The sequence below is a fragment of the Panicum virgatum genome, chromosome 3K (assembly GCF_016808335.1).
Source record: "Panicum virgatum strain AP13 chromosome 3K, P.virgatum_v5, whole genome shotgun sequence".
Classification (NCBI taxonomy): Eukaryota; Viridiplantae; Streptophyta; class Magnoliopsida; order Poales; family Poaceae; genus Panicum; species Panicum virgatum.
In genome coordinates this window covers 45,512,418-45,520,055 of record NC_053138.1, presented here as the reverse complement: position 1 = coordinate 45,520,055, position 7,638 = coordinate 45,512,418, and the positions used below count along the sequence as shown (strand labels likewise).

Genomic DNA, 7,638 nt, shown 5'->3' with positions numbered 1-7,638 from the left:
GTTGGAGCCACCTATATCGGGACAAATGAAGGGCCTTTAGTAATAGTTTGTATCCAAAGAAATGAAGCAAGTTAATATATTTTGGATCATTAGGTCGACCTGAAAAATTAATAAAATTAAATTAGAATGGTACTCTGCATAAATAATTTGGAAGGAGAAATGAACTTAGAGTGAAATACCATCACAATTAATTAACTGAACTAAAAACATCATTGGGTACCCACTTGTATCTTTTGATGTCCTCATTACTTGATCTTTTAGAAAAACATACTCCCTCTATAGTTGAAAAGAAAGTCGTTTTGTATAAGGTTTGGGTCAAACATTGAAAATATAAATTATGAATAATTTTTATGTTGTTCAGTTTCAAAATGAATAGATTTTTTTTTGAAAAATACTTTCATAAAAATATGGATATATCACTTTGCGACTCTGTTTGCTTAAACGGTCGTTTAGCCCGTTTACACAGTGTTTAAACGCTACACAGTGGTACACCGTTTCCGTTTAATCGGTTGTTTTGACCGTTTAAATAGCCGTTTTGTCTGTTTAAACACCCGTTTTGCTTGAATAATAGGCTAAACGGCAAGTGACTAACTGTTTACCGTTTAGCGTTTAGGATAACACTGCTTTGCGATAATATTTATATAAAAGTAAGAAGTCAAAGTTAAGCTTTAGAGACTGTGTCGCTATCCAGATGACTTTCTTCTCGAGTACGGAGTGAGTATATGGTGAGAAGGTGATTCTGACTTTATTTGTTATTGGGTTATCCTAGTTATGGATTTAAAGCATTTGGTTTGGAAATTACCTAGATGTTTGGATTTGGATTGAATAATGGAATTTATTGCAAAGGCTTCAACTGGAAGTGGTCTATCTTTGGAATTTATTACCCGATCCAGGTACGATGATGAGTGAGAAGACGCGTGCAAGTTAACTAATGAGCACTGCATTATTTTATTGATACCATGCAGTATATATAGTATATAGGATAAATAATAGAACCCTTTGAGACAAACGTACAATATATAGCATACCACTCGACTCTATTCTCATGCTGTTATGCGACGATGAAGTTTCATTTTGGTCATAGTCAGCACATGGTGAATTATTTCATAGCTGGTAATACGTGAGGCTGGTGCAGCTGGGTCACATCGTCGGTTGTTAGGCGCAGCAGCTTGCTCATCTCTTCCACCAACCTATCCATAGCAGGGCCAGACAGGCACATTGGTACGACGATGCCGTCTTCTCCGTTGGCGTTCTTGGAGGCTAACAGGAAGCTGGTCAGCCAGGGAATGGACGGGACGCCGACGGCTTCTGCCGGACCCCCATACACCTGCTTGCCCCATCCGAAGTCGAGATCGTCAAACTTGGCCCTTGTTGTGTCCGACAGAGAAAACATGCCGGCGGTGATGGGCGGACTTTGCCCCCTACGCAGCACAATGAGGTCGGCTGTTGACCGCATGTACTCTATGTCCACCTGGTTTTTTGCCTTCCTCACCAGCTCAACGGCGTAGCTCAGGGGGTTCATGCTGAGCTCCCCGACCGTTGACATGGCGACCGGGACCGCGAACGCGTTTCCGTAGTAGCCAACGGGGATCCCGCCGACCGTGGCAGTGTTGCGGCCACGTGCGTTGACAACCACCACCAGCATCATCACCTCATTGGAGTACGGGGCCAGCGCCATCGTGCGGAATTTCCAAATCCAGCCCGCGATGGTGTCGAACTTTGTGGCACGCTTCTGAAGGTGCGGCAGGAGCTGGGCTCGAATAGCATCAATCTCTCGAGGCCCGAAGAAGAAGGAGACGAGCCGGAGCGCTGGGTTATCTAAAAAAAGCATGACACTGCTGCCCTTGGTGTGATCAGTGTCACTGCCCGGCACCTCGTCCAACTTGTCGTGCACCAGCGCTGGTTGTTGCTGGTTGCGCCCATCCGGCAGCTCCCGTTTCCACACCGGTGGGGGGAATGGAGCTAGCGCACCCTGCGCAAGCTCTGCCACAGCCCCCAAGAACTGCATCGCCCCCTGTGCTTCAGCCATGGTGTGGTTCACTCGGACCGCAAGGATGAATCCTGCACAAGTGAGTCGTGTCACCTGCACACCAGACATGCATACAATGGTCAGATTCCCACTAAAGTAACATGCTGTCGCTACTTGCCATACCTGAATTATGAAATTCACAAATTCTCTTTGTTTTGCTTACACCTACTAATTAAAAATAGGTTCACTAGTGTTGAAGGAAAGACGAGGATCCAGATGTTACCTGGAAGAGCAAGAGGGAGAGTTGAGGATAGCGGAAGAGCCGGGGACGTCAAAGATGAGCTCCTCGACGCACGGGAATGGCGGCACTAGGGGATCACCAAAGTGCTCAAGGCCAACATCAGCGTCAGCCTCGACAAACAAAACGCCCTCACCGGTGCAGTCGACGACGAGCTTCCATCCATCCTGCTCTCGGAGCCGTCCAGCGAACGGGTAGTAGGGAACTAGGGCTTTGGCAAGAGCGTCCCGTATAACCTGCGCGGGGTCCTTGCCGTCCATGGACTCGTTCCTTCGGTAGAAATGGAGGTTGGAGATTTGGACCCTCATACAGTCCTGCTCATCGAAAACCGAGAGCCGCTTCAGCTCTCGAGGCGTTGGGGCCGCCGGCACCACTAGCACTGCCGGTCGCCTGCGCACCGTGAACTTGGGCACCACCGAGGAGCATGCCATTATTATGGCGGTTGCTAATGCGAAAGGAGAGATAATCGATGATTGTGGTGCGTGTGTACGTGTTTATTGGTTTTAGCTGCGGCTGCTAGGTTCTTATATAGGAGTAATAACGAATTCATAAATTTGCTAGTGTCTTTCAAAAAAAAAAGAAATGTGGGAGTAGTAACGAATTGATCATTTTGAGTGGAAGTCGATTCGTAATCCATCGCTGGTTAGACAATTTGGAGAAGTCTAGAAAACGCAAGTGTCGTGGGGTCAGTTGTAGCACATCGATGACCGAAGGGAGCATCTAGTCGAGGCATGCCAGCTTCTAGAGTCTTCAGCTTTGTAGTTCTTCGCTTCCCATGGATGACCCTTCATTTAACGTATTGATTGGTCTTTAATTTTAAACACAGTGTGGTTTAAACTCTAAGTGTGTGACTGTAATAATTGCAGACTGATACCTATCTCTTAAGGGGTTTGAAGCCGGAAGTTTCTCCATTATCTAAAAAAAAGGCTAGGCATATCTCTCGATGCAAGTTAATGTGTGTTTGTTTGCTACCCTAATTTATGCTGTTATGCATGTGCAAGGAAGATCTTCAAAAAGGAAAAACAGTCATTATATTGGTTTGTTAAGTTGGTGATGTCCATAAAATATGCAGGCACGTACTGTCCATAAAATAGCCGAGAACCCACCTTAAAACAATCTTTTAACTCAAAAATTCGTTGGATTGGTGCATCATCATAAAATTGCGGTACTCAATATAATCTAGGCATATCATATCGCTCGATACAGGTTTAGATCTGCTACAGTAGCTAAGAACATTCCATCTGATGGATTCAATAATTAACCTCCTGTGTCCCACAACATTTTTTATTCCGTCTTATAGCAAAATATTCCATATTTTTACTTATTAGTCAATAAGTATGTGTTGGTACGGGTCAACTAGTTCACATCTCTCCATCATCAATTAGTTGGTGGGTCAACTCTCTGTGCAGGCGGGGCGCGCTGCGACAAGCCGCAAACCCGCGAGGGTGTCCACAAAGTTTAACACGCGGGCAACAAGTTCGTGTGGACTTTGCGGCTAAAAAATTAATCCCGCATGTGACCCAGCTAGGAGCTAGCTTGCCCTCAAAAAAAAAAGCTAGGAGCTAGCTTGCTTGCACAGCGCAGTTCCATTTGATTAAACCGATAAGATCGATCATAGTTGATAAAACAAAAAATACTGAAACTAAACTAAAGTTCAAGTGGGCATTAATACTCAGAACTGAACGAGAGAGGAGCAGGGAGACGATGGAGAATTGAGCCAACTTGACAGCGATTGCATTGACTCTCTTTCACTTCATATGTTTTTATTTACATGTGGTATTAGGTTTCTACTAAGTCAAATTTGACCAACTTGGACCAAATTTATAGAGAAAGAAAATAATATTTATAATATCAAATTTATTTTATTGAATCCACTATGAAATATATGTTGATAGTCATATGTTTTGTAGTTGTTGGCGCACGATCTGGGCCAACACACGAACGCGCACAGTCGAGCAGCACGAGGAGGAACTCGGTGCAGCACCTCCTACGTGGAGCGGTCAGACCGGTCAGAGGGACCAGTCAGACCAGTCGCCGGGGTGAGTCGGCGAAGTCCGACGAACACTAGCCCGGGAGGGACCCCGTCAGGGCATGCGCACGTAGGGTTATTCTAGGGTCGGTAGGCCACCAAGAACGCCTTCAGATGTCGCGGAGACGATGGAAGAACAGCAGATAGAAGGTTGGAAAAGTTAGAGTTTGGAGATAATTATAAAGGCAATAAAAAGATAGAAAAATATTGTATTGTTGTGTTTTTGATCGATTGGATTTCTCAATCGGTCGTGACCCTTTATATTAAATATAGCAAATAAATACAAAAATGTACCAAATTTTAACATGTAGTAACACATGTTGTATATAGAAAATAGGAAAAGTTTTGAGGTTGGAAGTGGGAAAAAACTTAATTCTTTGCCGAGTGTAAAAAAAACACTCCGCAAACTATCATCTTTGCCGAGTGCCAAAAATATTACACTCAGCAAAGAGTTCTTTTCTGAGTCTAAAAAAAATACATGGCAAACTCTTATCTTTGCCGAGTGCCAAAAATAATACACTCGGCAAACTACTCTTTGCCGAGTGTATTTATTTTGCCAAGTGTTTTTTGTATGACACTCGGCAAAGACCTTATCTGCCGATGCTCGAAAAAAACACTCGGCAAAGATTCAGCACACGACAAAGATTGAGTTTCCTGTAGTGCTGTCATGCCATCATCTGCCCCTAATAATGCATTTTTAGCTTGGCCCCCCTAAAAATATTGGTCATTTTCAGGGGTGGGTAATGGCATTACCCGTCCCAAAAAAATGCATCACCTGCCTCTAAAAGTGGTGGTCATTTGCAGGGATAGGTGATGCACCTGCCTCTAAAAATATACTTTCAGGGACGGGTCAATTGCTACAGTAGCTCCACTCTATTTGTAGAAGCGGGTTACATTTTGATCCACACCTGAAAAAAGAAGCCTTCCTACAAATTGTTTTTATAGTAGTGCTAGAAAGTTCAAAAACATAAATTTTCATCAAACCTGCATGTCTGCAATGTGAAGCAAATTTTATAGCTACATGGGCTTATGCCATTTCTTCAATTTTTTATCAACAGTGGAGTCCAGAAAATGGGTGAAGGTACTAAAGTTAACTGCAAAACTGAAATGATGTACTAATATTTAAGTACACAGAAAACCGGATTTCGCAAACAGCAATGAAAAAGTAAATGACAGTTCAGTACAAGACAATTGATCGTAAAAATGAGCTGTACTGAATTTAAAAAACTATAACTATTTAAGAAGTGACAATAATTTATTAAAACTGTAATGTGGATGTTGAAATTGACACATATCATTAGAGAACTTCCCGATCGGTTACGCATCACCAAATTTTTCCGGACCAAGCACGCTTAACCTCAGAGTTCTTTGGAGATCGGCTCCCGGAAAAGAAGTTGCAACTTTTTGGTATGAGTATTCTATTAATCCTATTAAGCCATGGGGCGGGATGTCACAATAATACATTCAAACTTATTTTTGAGTTTTTCTTTCGAGGTTTTTCTCTTGTAAATTTGCAATCAATGATATTTCATATCATTTTCTCCTTATATTTTTCCACTGGATTTTAAAAAGAGTTTTAATGGAACACCAACACATATATGTCATATCAACATTATATTTTTTCCTACTTACGCAAAAGGGGTTTAAGGAGTTTTCCCATGATATATCCATACATCTCCTGAGTTTTCTTACATGGTTTTCAAGGAGTTTTTTGATTGTTCGATTGATTACAAGACCACAAGAAGAAGCAATTGATCAGGGGGTAGTGTTATGAAGAAATTAGGATGATCAATTTCTGTAATTAATTAATTAGATTAATGAAATCATTAGGATGTCATTAGGAAGTTGTTAATTAGGGTTTAAGGGGCATGCCCCTTCAGGAACAAACACCCTTTGTCGCTCTTGGTCATGTGTAAATGATGGGGTCCTTGTGCTTAATCAATACAATCGTTACATTCACTCCATTTTCCATCTCTTCTACCTTTTTTACTTTACAAAAAAAACATACCAGTATATGGTGAGGAGGTGCTGATGAATTTATTTATTATTGGGTTATCCTAGTCCTGGGTTTAAAGCATTTGGTTTGGGAATGAATTACCTATATTTTTTGATTTGGATTGAATAATGGTATTTATAACAAGGACTTCAATTGGAATTGTCTTTCTTAGACTTTGATGTTAATCCATCATTACGTGATCCTGGTATGATGATGAGTGAGAACACGCGTGCAAGTAAATTGATGAGCACATTATTTTGTTTGATAACATGTGGTATGTACGATAAAAAGAACCCACTTGAGATAAACATATACAATAGCATACCACTAGACTCTATTCTCATGCTACATTGTGATGAAGTTTCATTTTGGTCATTGTCAGCATATGGTGAATTATTCATAGCGCTGACCTCTTGACTGGGAACACGTGAGGCTGGTGCAGAAGGGTCATATCGGCTGATAGGCACAACAGCTTGCTCATCTCCTCCACCAACCTATCCTAGCAAGGTCAGGCAAGCACATCGGTGCGACAATGCCATCCTCCCAGTTGGCGTTCTTGGAGGCTAAGAGGAAGCTCATCAGCCAGGGAATGGACAGGACGCAGACTGCTTCTACTGCACCCCCATACACCGGCTTGCCCCATCAGAAGTCGAAGTAGTCAAACCTAGCCCTTGTTGTGCCCGACAGAGAAAACATGACCGTGGTGACGGGCGGACATTGCTCCTGTGCATCACGATGAGGTAGGCTGTTGACCGCATGTACTCCATGTCCACCTGGTTTTACTCCTTCTCCACCAGCTCAACACCGTAGATCAGAGGATTCGTGCAGAGATCCCCGATCGTCAATATGGCGATGAGGAACATGAACGCGTTTCCATAGAAGCCCTCATGATGAGTTCAAGAGAAATTGTCCTAAAGTGAAGAAAACGAGACTATCTATGATCGATTAATCACAAATCCATGATTAATCCTAAGATAAAGGGTATGAATCCAATGGATTGCTAGCCACTAATCTTGCACAAGCCGGTGCACTTAAATAACAAAAAAGAGGAGCCCCAATGATGAGAAATGGTCCTAAAATGGAGAAAAAAGCTCTTCATGATTAATTCATCACAAAATGCAACAATAACCCAAAGAAAATAGGTATACGTAGAAAGCCAATGGCTTGATCGCTACTAATCTTAGAACAAGTTGGTGGAGTCAATACAACAAGATTGGCGAGGTTTCATGAGAATTTCGACAAAATCTGGCCGCAACAATGGACGAGAGAGGTATGGTCATCGGTTTGGAGAAGAATGGTGGTGGGAGGAAGAAGGATTGGGGTTTTGTACTATACATGTTCATCAC

At 42.5% G+C, this 7,638-nt stretch overlaps 1 pseudogene; it reads right to left on the bottom strand.

The window, feature by feature from the left end:
- Positions 1-929: 929 nt before the first annotated feature.
- Positions 930-2,741, bottom strand: LOC120699330 (annotated as a pseudogene).
- Positions 2,742-7,638: the final 4,897 nt, after the last annotated feature.